Raw genomic sequence first — 16,341 nt, forward strand, 5'->3', positions numbered from 1 at the left:
GAAACTGGAACCGGACACATTCGTTGCCTCATTGGTTGCCATCATTTCCACAGCCTGAAAGTCCTTGTTTCTGTGAAAATAGAATGAATTATATTGAAATTATAATTCATTAAAGAAATGCTACTTGAAGGGTTTGTTGAAATATAGTTGTCAAGAAGAGAAACATTAAGGAGTGTGAGACAATGGGTCCTCAAACTAATTAACTTAGAGCTCCTACTGAGCTGGGAGATTGGTAAACATTAGTATGCAAGTAAGATATGTATGTATATTTGTCAGTTTCTGCTTCCTTTTGTCTCTTATGTTAAATTGGCTTATCTGTATAAATAAGTTAGCTTGAGCCTTTGCAGGGGGCTCACATATCTGGGTGCACTGGCAAAGTGCTTTGCTAATAAACAGAATGGTCTGACAAATTATGTGAGTCCTGAAGCTGACTTTGACATTACCGGATCAGGCACCAAGTTTGGAATCCACGAGGAGGGAATGTCCTATGAAGCACTCTCTCTCTTTGGATCCAAATGGTGAAGGATGATTGTTCTCAATCTAACCCTGGCATGCTTTGGATCTGTAATCAGTGAGTTGTACAAACAAACAATTTTCCTTGGGGCTTTGGTCACCATAGCTTCTTTTACTGGGATGGAAACCAAGAATGGAGCGTGTACTCATTCAACCCCAGTTCTTTCCAAATCCTTGGCCTTGGTTAGGGTAAGTGTACACTTCAGAATCCTTTACAAAAGCACTCAAAATCTCAGCAGTGTTAGTGAGGAATGGCTTCCTGAAACATGCCCAGCTTTTCTTTAATTTGGTGGCACAATTCCAGGCAAGGGACTGGATACAGGCCTGTTAGTTATCAGAGCTGGAGTTTCTATTCAAAACTAGCTATTTTTCTGCAGCTATTAGATTTCCAACACTGATTTCATTTCATACACTTTTTTTTAGCACCTACAAAGGATAAATTCAATAAAAAACCCACTTCTATTTCCTCAACATCTGCATCATGAAGGAGACCATTCCCCATGCCATAGAATTAGTTAGGTTATTTAAAAACTTTTTAGTAACCTAGCATCCCCCATAATGGGGGACAAAACAGCCCCCTTGCCAGAAGTGGCTCTACCAATTGATGGAACCTGGGATTTAAACTCCAAATGATCACACAGTGCTTGGGATCCATCTGAATTCCCCTTCCAGGTTTTTGACACTTTCATCTCCAGGCATAGCGACTCTGATATAGGATTAAAGAAGTCAAAGCATCGTCTCCAAGCACAGACAGCTGAGAACGCTTCATCACGTGACACTTTGAGAAGTGGAGGGATAGAATGTGACGAAGATCCCTCCTGTCTGAGCCATGCAGAGTTAACAGGTCTGGAGTGATGGGGAAGGAGGGAATCTCTGAGTCACCCCATCTCCTTCCAGTGTCACAGAGGCTGAAATGACACTTCTTTTCCTGCCCCTGCTCCTCTTCCTTTAAATATAATTGGGAAAGTTCCCAATATAACTGCTCTTCAGCACAACCCAGAGCAACGTGAGAACAACTGGCAATGATATAATCTGAATCATTGGTGATTCCGAACAATAATTTTGCAATAGGAGGAATGGTATAGATGTGATGCTCCCTGGTTCCTGATAGGAAGGGCACACTCAAATTATTCCTGAGACAATGGAGTAGATAGGAAGGACAAATGGGTCCACTTCAAAACAGGGTGAACTGCAAAAGGCAAAAATGGGCCACTCATTTGGACACGCTGAGGGATAACGGTGCTGCAAACAGTTCAAACAACTTTAAAAGCTACTATGTGGGAATCAGGAAAAGTATTAAAGAAAAAAAAGTACGGATAGCCCTAGAGGTTTTTATGGTGTTGATCTCCTGTGCAGATTCTTGGATGGCTAACATGGGCTGAGTGCCAAGAGAAGGTTTTCCCACACTCACAGCATTCATAGGGCCTCTCCCCTGTGTGGTTCTCTGATGGGTAACAAGGTTTGAGCTGCGATTGAAGGTTCTCACACTCACGGCATTCATAGGGCCTCTCTCCTGCGTGGATTCTCTGATGCTTTATAAGGGCTGACTGGTCATGTATGTTTTTCCCACACTCAGTGCATGCATTTTTTGTCTTTCCTCTGAGGATTTCCTGCTGTGTTGTGCTTTCCTTGAGGTCCTTCTGAGTTCCCCGACAGGAAATTAATTTACCCACTTTATCCCTTGGCCGATTTCCCTGCTCGCTCTCTGGTCTGTGCTGAATCTCACAGGATTTTCCCTGCTCATGACTCCTGGACACGTTCCTTTCCGATCTTTGTGATAATGCTCTGTGTTTATCCACTTGCCCAGCATCTTCCTGCTGAGAATTCTGCTCCTCTTTCTCACATGCCATCGCATCACCTGCTGCGGTAGAGACAGAAACCTCAAACAGGGATGGAAAGGGGAAGGCCAACGAAAAAAAGTGCTGGAGACAGGTCAAATAAAAGCAGGAACTGAACTCCTCCAAACACTTCCCCTAAATGGGAGAGAGGAGGGGATCAATTCAGCCTTCACATCCCATCAAATTCATGGGGGGAAGGGAGGAAGCTACTGCCTGATGTCTGCTCGGATCTACAGGAAGCCATGAGTTATAGTTACCCTGAGGTTATGACCCCTGCTCGGGACAATAATGAACTGAGTGACCTCCCAAGGGCTTCGTAGGGCATCCCAGATGTTTCCTTCAGGCACTTACAGATTCTGAGTTGGTTTCATGTTTCCTCACCTTTGCAGGGAGCTCTCAGGGTCTGTCTTTCCTCTGAACCCTGGAGCTCTGAGACCCATGGCTCTTCCCCTTCTTCCAGCTGGGAAAACACATCAGGTTTGGAAATGGGAAACCCTGCTCAGATGAAAGAAAACAAAGGAGTTCAGGTGATTGCATAAGACTTTGTCATAAAAAAACAAAACATTCTATTAATTTCACTTCAGTGCTTGGTGTGACCTGGTGTGCCTTGGGGAGTCCTGACTGAAAACGCTAAGGTCAGGGCAGGCTAAAAAAGGGAGAGAAGATGCTCCCAGAACTGATGGCTAACACTGAAGTTAAAATCACCGACCACTCACAAACTATGCTTCTGATCCCCCACACTGGTTATTGAGAAGCTGAAAAAGATCACACAGCCCCCTTTATTGCATTCCAGTTCTCTGACTCCCAATCAGCACCTGTGTTCGCTACAGTGAGAGCTTATTTAAAAATTCTGGTCACAGAAACACAATGTTCTGACCCCAAAGGGTCAGCCATATTACCAGGTCAGCACAGGTTTGAATCATAGAATCTCAGGGTTGGAAGGGACCTCAGGAGGTCATCTAGTCCAACCCCCTGCTCAAAGCAGGACCAATCCCCAATTAAATCATCCCAGCCAGGGCTTTGTCAAGCCTGACCTTAAAAAAAAGGTTTGGATCTTACCCAAAATACCAGGCTACCAGCCAATCCTTTAGCCTCTAAACTAAAGGCAAGAAGGAAAGGTCAGACACATTCAGAAATCTATATATCGGGTTCTTCACAGTATTGGTGAGTTCCTGGCTTGAAAGTCCGTCTGGAACACATCCACAGCTTGGATGGGTCATTCAGTCCTTTGTTCAAGGCTTCAGTTTGCAGAGAAGTTGCTCCAGAGGTAGGTAGAGGGATTGAAGAGAAAATGAAGATGATGCAGCTGCCCTTTCTATTCCCTTTGCCTTGTGGCTTGTACTTCCTGTGTCCCAAACACAAGCTTCACAGCACATGGCATGGAAAAGCCCTGGAGTTCTCAGTACACAGGCATACCCCTGCATGTCTTGCTGACTCAATAGGTGTATCCCCTTGGTTCTTTTCATGGGCTCATTGTACAGCTGATGACCCTTGACAGGCCAGTGAAGAGGCTCAGCAGTGCTGATGCCAGTCTGTCCGGGGATGTCACCCAGAAACACTGCACAAGTCTGGAAATACAGATATACCCTACATGTCTATAACTCACAACACAAAGGTGGTACAAAACATAGAAACAAAATGATCATACTTGGAAAATCATAGCATTTTCACTGACACCTTACATGGCATATCTAGCATGATTCATTGCAATTTCATCATATTGGTATTTTATTATTAATTATTATTATTAAAGTGTCTCACAATTCCCTACAGTGTCACGCCTAGTAAGCCAGTGAATTCCCAGGACCAGCTCCCTGGGTCCCTGAAGATGCTGAGCACTCTGCTTATGAGGGATTGAAATACCCACATATCTGCTGGGGACACACACAGACAGGCACAGTCTGTACCCTGTGACGAAGTTCCTGCTCTACCTTGGTGGGTCTTGCGCTTATTGGCGGATTTGCTCACCTTGGAGCTTCACAGCAGCCCTCAGCTTGGCCGTTTTTCTGAACCCACAGTCCAGGCTGACGACTCCTGCGTCTGACCAGGAGTTGGGAGGATTTGGGGGGAACCCGGGCCCGCCGTCTACTTCGGGCTCCAGCCCAGGGCCCTGTGGAATGCACCTGTCTAGAGTGCCTCCTGGAACAGCTCTGCGACAGCGACAACTCCCTGGGCTACTTCCCCATGGCCTCCTCCCAACCCCTTCTTTATCCTCACCATGGGACCTTCCTCCTGGTGTCTGACAATGCTTGTACTCCTCAGTCCTCCAACAGTCCGTGTTCTCACTCTCAGCTCCTCGCGCCCCTTACTCCCAGCTCCTCACACGCACCTCACTAACTGAGGTGAGCTCCTTTTTAAAACCCAGGTGCCCTGATTAGCCTGCCTCAATTGATTCAAGTAGCTTCTTGATTGGTTGCAGGTGTTCGAATCAGCCTGTCTTACTGCTCTCCAGAAGGTTCCTGATTGTTCTGTTACGTTACCCAAGGAAAAGGGACCTACTTAGCCATCTGGCCTGACCCTGTCACAACCCCTATGTTCACTCTTCTAGAAAACTATGATCAATTATTGACATAGTATGGCTTCTTTGAGGTATCATTTGAAAATGCATAATCTACAGAATATTATCCTCCTGTTAAAATATGTGTAGCAACACTATGTAAAATTATGAGATTTTACTGTATCCTATTAGTGAAAAAGTTACAATTCTGGGGAACACCCTCAGACCAGTTCCTCAGAGACAGCAAGGCAAGCAGCTGGTCAAATTGCCATTCTCCAGGAGGGGGAAGGTGTGAAGAAGACATTTACATTCCTTCACAGGGACCACTTGAAGCTCATAGCTACAACAGACAGCCGATCACCATGACTCAGCTGAGAACTGAAGTTGTTTGTCGTACAGAGGACTGAATTATAAAAAGAGGGGAGGAAAATGCTTGAGACTCTCTCTCTCCCCCTTTTCCTCTGCTCATGACAGCTCCTGAAGAAACTGAACTTGGCAGCAGGGGCGAATTAGGGGGACTTCTGGCTGAAAGGACAGCCAGCCTGCCTCAGGATATAGTGAGAGAAACATTTGCTTTGTATCCGTTTTAGCTTGTTAACTTAGATGTTAGTTTGGGTTTTATCTTGCATTTCTTTTGTAAACAATTCTGGCTTTTATACCTCACTACCTGTAGTCAATTAATATGGTTTTTTTGCCGGTAGTTAGCCATCTCTTTTTATTGTTTCATCTAACCAGTGTGTTGGGATTAAAGTGTGTTGGAAAATCCATTTGGGATAACAAGGCTGGCACATGTCACTTTTCCACTGATGAAATGACAGACTTCATATGACCTTGCGTCGTTCAGTAGTGTGCTGGACAGTGAAAGATGCACAAAAGTCCGGGACCAAAGAATTTTCTGGGGTTCTCCTGTGGTGCACTGGAACTGCTTCTTGCAGTTCCCTGGAACTGCTTCTTGCAGAGAGAGAGAGAAGTCCAGACACAATGAGAGAGTCCTGGGGAAGCTGGGAACACTAAGAATGGGCTGGTGGGGTTCAGTGGAGAAAGGGAACAGGAAGGGCAGGGATATCACTGAATGCAGGATCTCAGCAGTCCTAGATGTCAGGATAGCACCTAGTGCAGCCCATTGGAAAACATAATCCCAACTATACATATAAAATGATGGGGTCTACATTAGCTGTTTCCACTCAAGAGAGGGATCTTGGAGTCATTGTTGATAGTTCTCTGAAAACATCCACTCAGGGTGCAGAGGCAGTCAAAAAGCAAACAGGGTGTTGGGAATCATTAAGAAAGGGACAGATAATAAGACAGTACATAACTTGCCTCTATATAAACCCATGGTACGCCCACATCTTGAATATTGTGTGCGGATGTGGTCGGCCCATCTCAAGAAAGATACATTACAATTAGAAAAGGTTCAGAAAAGGGCAAAAAAACCCGGACTAGGAGTATGAAACAGCTTCTGTATGAGGAGAGATATGTAAGACTGGGACTTTTCAGCTTGGAAAAGAGACAAGAGGGCATATGAGAGAGGTCTATAAAAGCATGTCTGCTGTGGAGAAAGTAAAGAAGGAAGTGTCATTTACTCCTTCTCAGAACACAAGGACTAGGAATCACCCAATCAAATTAATAGGCAGCAGGTTTATAAGAAACAAAAGGAAGTATTTCTTCACACAACGCACAGTCAACCTGGGGAACTCCTTCCCAGAGGACGTTGTGAAGGCCAAGATTATAATAGGGTTACAAAAAACAAAAAACATCATGAGAAATCTATCGAGGACAGGTCCGTGAATGGTTATTAGCCAGGATGGGCAGGGATGGTGTCCCTAACTTCTGTTTGTCATAAGCTGTGAATGGGTGACAGGAGATGAATCACTTCATGATTCCCTGTTCTGTTCATTCCCTCTGGGACACCCAGCGCTGGTCACTGTCGGAAGACAGGACACTGGGCTAGATGGACCTTTGGTCTGTCCCAGTGTGGCCATTCTGAAATACCAGGGAACCTAGTGAGTCCAGTGCAATGGGAGGGAGTAGGAAAATCCCTGGCTGTGGAGAACACTGGGAAATTAGAAACTATCATTCAGAAGCAACAGACTCTAAATAGTCTAGAAAAGCAGAATGTGAAAAATAAGAATCGGGGTCATGTGACTTCAGGAATGAGGGACTCAAAAAACCAAGTGTGCAGAGAAGGTAAATTGTGGTTAGTGCACATGGGGATGGGGGGAGCAACTCTCCAGGTCTCAAGGATTTTCACCAGCAACCGAGGCCATTGTCCCATGCACGGGGCAATCCGGAGCAGTGAGGAGTTGTGTCATCTGTAATCCTGGCTGAGTTTCAATGCTCTGCTGCTGGAGCTCCCTTGTCTGGATTCCCCCAGCCAGCATTCAAGGTCTGTGTGATCAGTAACCCTGGACCAGCCGCTCTGACCCCAGCAGCCTGCTTCTTACACCCCAAGCACTTTCTGGTCTGGGTGGAAAGGCTCAGGGTTTGAGAGAAGGCCAGGGGTAGGAAGCTTCTGCTCGTTATGCTGGACCTAACCCCCCGTTTTACTTGTGCAAACAGGAGATATTTGACACTGTGCGATTCTGCTCCTGTGCTCTCTTCCCACAGCGTTCAGCAGCAGGGGAGGGTCTCTGGTCGTGTGTGTGTCACTGGCATGCTGGGGTGATGCTGGAACAGGACAGAGCAGAGGTGGCATTGTGGGGGTGGCGTGAACCTCATCTCTTCAGTTCCCCTTCCAAGAACCGAGGGGACAGGAATCCTTACCCAGCGAGGTCACAGTCTCATAGGTCTCCTGCATGACGTCTCTGTAGAGGGCTCTCTGAGCGGGGTCCAGCAGAGTCCCCTCTTCCCTGGTGAAATACACAGCCACCTCCTCGAAGGTCACCGTCCCCTGAAAGAGCCAGAGCCCCACACTCAGGACCTGCTGCCCCACTCACAGCCCCACTATTCGTGGGGGAGAGGAGCCAATCAAACGGAAACTCTGGGTGGACCGCAGCCAACAGAGTCCCACCCCCACCCCACTCAGACCACCCAGGAAACACCAGGGTGAGGGGGCGAAGAGACACCCCTCCTCTCTCCCAGCAGATCCATCACACACCTACTAGCCACAGACTGATACCGGAGATGCTGCCCCGAGCAGAGTCTAGGGAGAGATCTCTTGTAGGAAGCCCAACACCCTCCTCCTTGTGAGGAGCTGGATATGAGGCAGGAGAATCTCCCCTAAGCCTGACTGGTGGCTTCCCCCTTCATATTTCAAGGCACCCACTGGTTAGTTGGGTCAGGCTCCAGCACGAGGAGTCTGGTCCTTTTTCCCAGCCCCATGTACGTGCGTTATTTTCTGTTCACCAAATTGGAGCATTTCCACCTCCGAACCTCATGCGTCTGTTCCAAGAATCTAGGCCACTTATTAAACAACTCCCAGCAGGTCTGCCACCCCCTGGTCTCCTCCCTTTCTCCACCCTGTGCATTTCCTGTCCCCGCTCCAACCTCCAAACCAGACGGTGCAAACCTTCCCCTCTCCCATGTATTTGCTGTCCCACTCCCTCCTGCAGGAACAGATCAGAACCCCCCCAATAATCCCTACCTGAGCTGGCTCCCCTGCAGCTATGTCGCTCCCCTGTCCCATGGGAGGACGGGATGAACCGGAACGAAACGTGAGCGTCGTTCTGCAGCCTGATCGGGCGAGAAGGGCCGTTGTGGAGGTTTGGGAACGGGCATTAGTTCATTTCACATCACGCTTCCCCAGGCTCTTTCCTTGCAGAGCGAGATCCGAGATTCTGCCGTGCTGAGAAAATGCTAAAAGAAAAGGAGTACTTCTGGGACCTTAGAGACTAACCAATTTATTTGAGCATGAGCTTTCGTGATCTGCAGCTCACTTCATCGGATGCATACTGTGGAAACTGCAGCAGACTTTATATACACACAGAGAATATGAAACAATACCTCCTCCCAACCCACTGTCCTGCTGGTAATAGCTTATCTAAAGTGATCATCAAGTTGGGCCATTTCCAGCACAAATCCAGGTTTTCTCACCCTCCGCCCCCCACACAAATTCACTCTCCTGCTGGTGATAGCCCATCCAAAGTGTCAACTCTCTACTCAATCTCTGGATTACAGCAGAGACCTGGCCCCTCCTGCCAGGCTAAGCCCACAGACACACTTTTAACCTCTTTTCTCTCTCCCGCATCCCAAAACAAAGTCTCTGAACGCAATCCTAGAAAAAAGCAGAACCAAAGGAGTCCCTTTCGAGGATTCCCTCTGACACTGACCCCACGGCAGCCACACCCCAGCAGGAGGGACATGGAGTCAGGAACTGGGTTTTCCTCTCTCTCATCCTCGTCTTGTCCACAGGAAAGTGATTCTCCCCACAGTGCAGTAATACATCTGTCTGGGCAGATGAGAGAGCTGGAAATCTCTTTCAAAACTCTTTTATCCCACGGACCCTGTCAGTCTCTATCTCCTTTTCCCTCTGCCCTCTCCATGCCTGTCTGCTCGGAAACTCTCATTCCTGGGTTGTTTGCTCCCCCATGGCTGGATTTGCTCCTGCAAATGGCAGGAGAAATGGGGTGGGGGGCTGTTTGTGTAGAGTCATTTTATAGTCCCTCACTGCCTGCCTGGGATTTCCCCATTGCCTGCCTAGGACCCCCACCTGCCCTCCACCAGGATCTGCCAGCCCATTTGCCTGGGACCCCCTGCACCTCCCAGCAGGACCCCCTGACGCTTTACAGGAGGACCCCTCACTCTGCGCCAGGGACCGCCCCACCACAGCTCTGTGCACTGGGCATGGCAATGGTCCCAGGAGCCAGCTGGGCAATCCCAGACAGAGCCCCTGGCACAGCACCAGGCAGCGTCTAATCCCCTGCCCCACCTGCCCAAGAGACCCCCACCCCCACTGGTCTGCAGCCAACAGGCCCCCAGCCATACCCACCTCCAGGACCCATAGCCTTAGGGCTGGGCACATCAGAACTACTCCCCGAAACCCCAAACCCTCCAGAGCCCACCAACCTGACTAGGGTCCCCCCTGCCCAGCCACCCAGAGGCCTCCCCCTACCACAATGCCCCTTCAGCTCCCGCTGCAATCTCCCCGCACAGACATGCACCCCCCAGCAACAGTGTTCCCTCACAGTGTCTGGAAAGTGGATAGAAAGTTATCACCACCCCCTGCTGGCCAGTCACACAGGCAGAGGGAGCCCGGGGGGACGCCTCTTTAACAGGAGAAGGGAAGCCCTGGAGGGCCAAAATAAGTAAGAAATTTCCATACTCTGTCACGAGCAAATAATGGCCACCGTGGATCCACCCCAGAGTTGGCTACAGCTTTGCACTGCGGGAAGCCCCCCCTCATGGAGACCTTTTGTCATGGGGTTTGGGATACTTCTGAACTACGCTGCACTCAGAGGGACCTCCTCATCCCGTGCCAGCTGGAGAAAAGAAAAGGGTCCAGCCAACTCTCCTGTTACCAACTGGGAACCACCCATCCCCCAAACAGGGGGAGGCCCCTGGCTTTGATGGGTATTGAATCTATGGCTAGTCTCTTTTATCAGCAAACATTTTTAACAGAGAGAAAGGAGGGAACAAATGATTCTCAAAGGCGAGGGAAAGATGATCATTGTTGCAGGGGGGTTAATTTCCCAACCAGGATGGAGAAGCTCTCAGGGCGACAGGTCCCCCCCAAAGAAGGACAAGTTGCTAGGATTTAGAGACATGGGGAACAGCCCCAAACCCAAGAGGATTTTTAATTGACATTTGATGATGACATCGTAAGAGGGAAAACTGAGATTTGAGATCAGTGTTCAGAAATGAAAGAGAAAGGTTGGAAATCTGAGGGATTTTGGATCCATTTATGCAAATTATAGAGAGGAAAGTGGAAAATGAGAGGGATTTTAGAGCAGTTGTTGATAGGAGGTTGTCACGGAGTCCCTGGGCGATGCTCTGGAAGTGCTCCCCATGAAGCTGGGCAGGACTCTGGGGAAGTCGCCTTTCTGTGAGCAGCCTGTCTGCAGGACACACAGCTCACCCGGCTTCCACCTTCCTGGGTCTGACCTCGGACCATTCAGCATCCTCTGCCCCTCCGTCCGCTTCTCACAGCGTGTCCACTCAGGCGGGGCTCCTGGGGAAGCCAGAGGGTCCTGCCCCCCAACTCCGCAGTCAGACGGGACTCTCAGCCAGCCAGTAAAACAGAGGTTTATTAGATGACAGGAACATGGTCTAACACAGAGCTTGCAGGTGCAGAGAACAGGACCCCTCAGCTTGGGCCATTTTGGGGGCAGTGAGCCAGACAACCACGCCTGCACTTCACTCCAACTCCCTCCAGCCCCTCCTCCTCTGGGCTTTGTTCCTTTCCCGGGCCAGGAGGTCACCGGATTCCTTTGTTCTCCAACCCTTCAGCTCTCACCTTGCAGGGGGGAAGGGCCCAGGCAATCAGTGGCCAGGAAACAGGGTGTCGGCCATTCTCTGTGTCCAGACTCCTGCACACACATGCCCTCTAGGGCTCTGCAATGGTCATACACCCTTATCGCACCACCTAGATACTTAAAAACTTCATAGGGGAAACTGAGGCACCCCCACACTATTCAGAGGAAACATTAAGAACAGTCCCACTTTGTCACATCTCTCCCCCCTTCGAGATCGAACTGAGCGGGGTCACTTTAGCCGGTGACCTGGGGAAGTTCGAAGCCACCAACGTTCCCATAGGTGCCCCAGCATCTCTCCCATTCCTCGGTAGGAGTTCCACCAGGCCCTTCCAGTTTCACGCCCTCCCTTGGGTCGGTGGTGATCGATAGCACTCGCAGGCCACATGTGGGAAGGTTTCTGTGGCCCATGCCCTTTGGCCACCCCAAACCCCAGGGGGTCAAACTGGGAATGGGTCTTCTCCCCAACAAGCTGGCCAAACACAGCCACTTGGTTATGGGACTGTTTAACTTTCTTAACAGCTTTCACTTCATCTGAGACCTTCTCAAAGCTCTCCACACTGGGTCTTTCAACAGGACAGTCAGTGGATCCATTCACAACAGAAAATTTCTGGCTGTTAGGAACTGAAACTTTCTTGATTAAATCACTTTCACACCCGTCAGTGGCAGTAAACTGCTTGCAAAGACTCCATGAGGATTCCTTTCCCTAGGGCTTTTCTATGCAACAATTCACCCCTCCCAGAAATTCTGCCCTTACCCTCTTCACCGAGGGCTTGCTCTAGAGGAACACTTTCCTGAGCAACAACAGACTCTTTCTGGGTCTCCCTTACATCCAGAATCACCTCTGGCCCATCCGGCGGATTCCTACACAATCCCCTTTCAGGCAAACTTACAGACTTCCTAGAGAAAAGGTCAGAAGCATTCTCCTTCCCTTTGCCACACACAAGTTCAGGAATCTTTTCCTTCTTGCTACTGGTTTCCACACCCTCAGTAGGTAACACAATCACATCACCTTCCTGCTCTCCTTGTGCCCTGGCTAGGATCTCACCCTGATTAGACAGAGTTGCTACACCCTTTCCAACAACACACTAGCAACAGGCAAAATACAAGCACCAGAATTGTCTCCTCTCTGGGATTTTACATAGACCCTAACTGGATGCGACCTAGTTACAGGGCCATTCTCCCGAGCAGACACAAACTTAGGACCCTTCCCTTCCTGGGCTTTAGCTGAATCCAGAACCAGCTCTGAGACAACTGCACGACCCTCAACCATTACAGGCTGAAAGGCCCCTTCTGTCTGCTCCACAGAAAAGAAGAGCCGGACACACTTTCTTCTTTCCCAGACACCCAGCTTGGGACCTCTCTCCCCTTGTCCCAGCACACAAGGCTGGTCACAGACAACTGCTTGGAGATCAGGGTAGCTCCCTCCAAAGGCAAGTCAATACCCGACAGACACAGGTACATTTCCTTCACTGTCCCAATTCTCCACCCAGCTAACAGGTAAGGTCCAGGGACACTCATCTTCCACTTTCCTTGCCTTCCCACCCTGCTGACTAGACACAGCCATCAGCTCACAAGGCTGCCTAGGCTCATCCAGACTTTCCTTACCCAGCACCTTGCCACTCCCCACAGATCCCCTGCCCTGCCTGTGTCTCCCCCCACTCAGCTGGGGTCTCAGCTCCCCCCTTGCTCAGCACTGCCCTTGCTGTCCCAGTGGGGGTAGGCAGTGAGCTCGCTGCTTTCCTCACAGCATCAGAGCCAGCGTGAGCCCCCTCTCCGGTGTGCAAGAGGGGCGGAGAGCATCTCTCTGTCCCACCCAACTCCAGGGGTCTGGTTAAAGTCAGGCAGATAGCTTGAGCCTAGCCGCTCCTCCCTGCTGCCAGCCAGGTCATCTGCATTTGCACTGACCATTTCCCTCTCCACCGATTGGTTCCCCGGATTCAAACCCTTGGCAGTTACAGGAGTACGGCCTGGATCCTGTCCCAAAGAGACACAGTCACCCCATAACAGGGTCTTGCAGCTGGTGTCCTGGAGAACCCTAACGACCAGCCAGCCTCACCCCTCCTGGGTCTGCACAGGGATCTGGGCCATAGGCAGGGCGAGGGGCTTCGTCCCTGGGACCCTCACCCAGCTCACACAGCCCCTCAGCCTCTGAGGCTGCACCACCCAGGGTCTGACACCAGTTCTCTCTGTCCCAGGATCTCGCCACCCCAGGAATGTCTCCCCATTCACCATCACCTTCCGCTCCCACTGGGGGTCCGAGGGGCCTGGCCCAAGGAAATTCCACACAGACATATAGGTTGGGACCAGGAGTGGGAGCCTGTCCACCTCCCCACCCATCTGGCTGACGGAGTCTATGGCCTTGGGACCCAGCAAGGGAGCTAGACACCGGGGCTTTTCCGCAGGGTCCCCCGGTTCAAATCTCCAGCCTGCTCAAAGGCAGTGAGGTGGGCATCCACATCCCCCCCTCCTTAACCAGGAGCAGCAATTTAGTCTCGAGGTTCCCTGCGGAACTGGCCCCCCGGGGTCTATCCCCACTCACCCCTGGGGGGTCCCCTAGGCCTCTCCACTCCCCCACCGCCAGTTCATGCTGCTGCTGCTTCTGCAGCTCTTTCTCGGGCTCTCGCTGTCTCTCACGGTCCTCTTGCTCTCTCGGACTCAGCTCCAATCCTGTCCGACTCCGATCCCCGGATGGGGAACCCGATCGTGAAGACCCTCGTCTGGTCGGGGTCAGGAGTCTTGGCGATGCCTGGCCACCACTCCAGCTGCTCCCAGATCCTGCTATAGCCCCATTTCGGGTCAGGAATCTGTCCCTTAGAGCGGTCATCCTCCTCCAGCTGCACGACTAACTGTGCTTCGGTGAACTTTCCAACGCTCAACCCTCTCTTTCTGCACAGGGTTACAATGTCCTTCTTCAGGAGACGGTGACAGGCCCTCACTCCGCCCTTCCCAAGTTGTGGACTCACAGGCCTGTGTGCTCTCAGCTCCCCACGGTTTCCAGGGAGAACCCCTAGTGTGCCAGCCCTTCTCGAGATCACCCCCTCTTTGTCAGGGTCGAGCGGCAGACTCCTCCGTCCCTGGGACCGCTCGCTGCAGTCCCCAGGGGAACCCTGTTACTGCAAAAGTCCTTCTCTCTGGTCACACACTTCCAGGAGTTAACCGCCCCCTGAAACTGTCTCTCTCTGAATCTTCAGCACGTCTGGTCCCCGTCAATCTCCCTTCATTTTACTGCTCCCCAGTCACTTTCTGCAGGAAGCGCCGTCCACGGGGTGCAGTACATCCCACCGCTGCCACCAGTTGTCACGGAGTCCCTGGGCGATGCTCTGGAACTGCTCCCCATGAAGCCAGGCAGTACTCTGGGGCAGTCGCCTTTCTGTGAGCAGCCTGTCTTCAGGACACACAGCTCACCCAGCTTCCACCTTCCTGGGTCTGACCTCGGACCATTCAGCATCCTCTGCCCCTCCATGCCCTTCCCACAGCGAGTCCGCTCAGGCAGGGCTCCTGGGGAAGCCAGAGGGTCCTGCACCCCAACTCCGCAGTCAGACGGGACTCTCAGCCAGCCAGTAAAACAGAGGTTTATTAGATGACAGGAACATGGTCTAAAACAGAGCTTGCAGGTGCAGAGAACAGGACCCCTCAGCTGGGGCCATTTTGGGGGGGGGCAGTGAGCCAGACAACCACGTCTGCACTTCACTCCAACTCCCTCCAGCCCCTCCTCCTCTGGGCTTTGTTCCTTTCCCGGGCCAGGTCACCGGATTCCTTTGTTCTCCAACCCTTAACTCTCACCTTGCAGGGGGGAAGGGCCCAGGCCATCAGTGGCCAGGAAACAGGGTGTCGGCCATTCTCTGTGTCCAGACTCCTGCACACACCTGCCCTCTAGGGCTCTGCAATGATCATACACCCTTATCCCACCACCTAGATACTTAAGAACTGCCTAGGGGAAACTGAGGCACCCCCACACTATTCAGAGGAACCATTAAGAACATTAAGAACAGTCCCACTTTGTCACAGAGGTAAAAGCTGAGTGTATTTCCCACCACTATTTGGTCAATGAATAGAAATGGGCAACATTGGCAAACGTTTTAGATCCATATTCAGGAACCTGAGAAAAGGTGTAAATCTGAGATTTTCGTCGTAATTTATAATTACGGAGACAGGGAAAGCTCTCAGGGGCATATTCAATTAGAAGTAGACAACTAGAGTAAAAGTGGGGCAAACTTTTTTATCAATCTTTGAGACGTACAGAGAAAACTTGTCACAAACTACGCAACTGAGAACATGGGATAAACGCCAAGACCGGGGGGGATTTTATGTGGCTATTAAAGAACTAGCTGGAAAAGGGGGGACCGTTTGTCATATAAAATCCAGCCTGTCCAAAACATAAACAGAGAGTGATCGTCGTCGTCCCCCCGGCCCCGGTCACCTGGGCAGCAGGGAGCCCTCTGAGGGGCTGACTGAAGGGGGTGGGGGGGGAGCTGGAGGGCTCCCTGGGGGAGGGGAGGGGGCGGTAGTGGGGGATGGGCAGGTGGGGGGGCAGGTGGGGGCTGGGGGCAACGGTGCGGCAGTTGGGGGCATCAAGTGGGACTGGGAAGCCGGGATCGGGGGCAGCCCCATGGGGGACACGTCCCCTCCCTTCCCCGCCCCGGCAGAGACCCGGCATCTCCTCCCACCCCCACGCCGGGGCAGCCAGGTTGGGGGATGGCTCCGGGCTCCAACTTCCCACGGACACCGGGACAAATCGCTGCGGATAAAACGGGGGGGGGAGGGAAATCCCGCCGCCCCCCACGGGAGGGGAGTTTCAATGGACATGTGAGGAGGAGGGAGAGACGGGGGGGGGATCAGGGGAGACCAGAGAGCGGATCAATGGGGGGGTGGGGGGGAGTTTACAACCAGGTGGGAGCTACCGAGAGGGAAAAGGGGAAAACTGGGGGGCATTTGTGCCCGGGGGGGGGAGGGGATCCAATTAACTCCCCCGCCGCCCCCCACTTCCCCCCCGGGAATTTCCTGGCTGCACAGAGACAGTTCAACCCCCACCCCCCGCAACTCCGGCTTCTCCCCCCAACACCCCCCAAGGGACCCCGCCCGC

At 51.4% G+C, this 16,341-nt stretch overlaps 1 long non-coding RNA gene across 1 annotated transcript; it reads right to left on the bottom strand.

Moving 5' to 3' along the window:
• On the bottom strand, positions 1-7,673 carry LOC140904600 (uncharacterized). The gene is made up of 3 exons (XR_012156548.1): positions 7,612-7,673; positions 2,733-2,846; positions 1-70 (listed from the first exon to the last, which is right to left on the bottom strand). It is a non-coding gene; the product is annotated as an uncharacterized lncRNA (long non-coding RNA).
• Between the last annotated feature and the right edge of the window lie 8,668 nt (positions 7,674-16,341).

Source organism: Lepidochelys kempii, unplaced genomic scaffold, assembly GCF_965140265.1.
Source record: "Lepidochelys kempii isolate rLepKem1 unplaced genomic scaffold, rLepKem1.hap2 scaffold_37, whole genome shotgun sequence".
Lineage (NCBI taxonomy): Eukaryota > Metazoa > Chordata > Testudines > Cheloniidae > Lepidochelys > Lepidochelys kempii.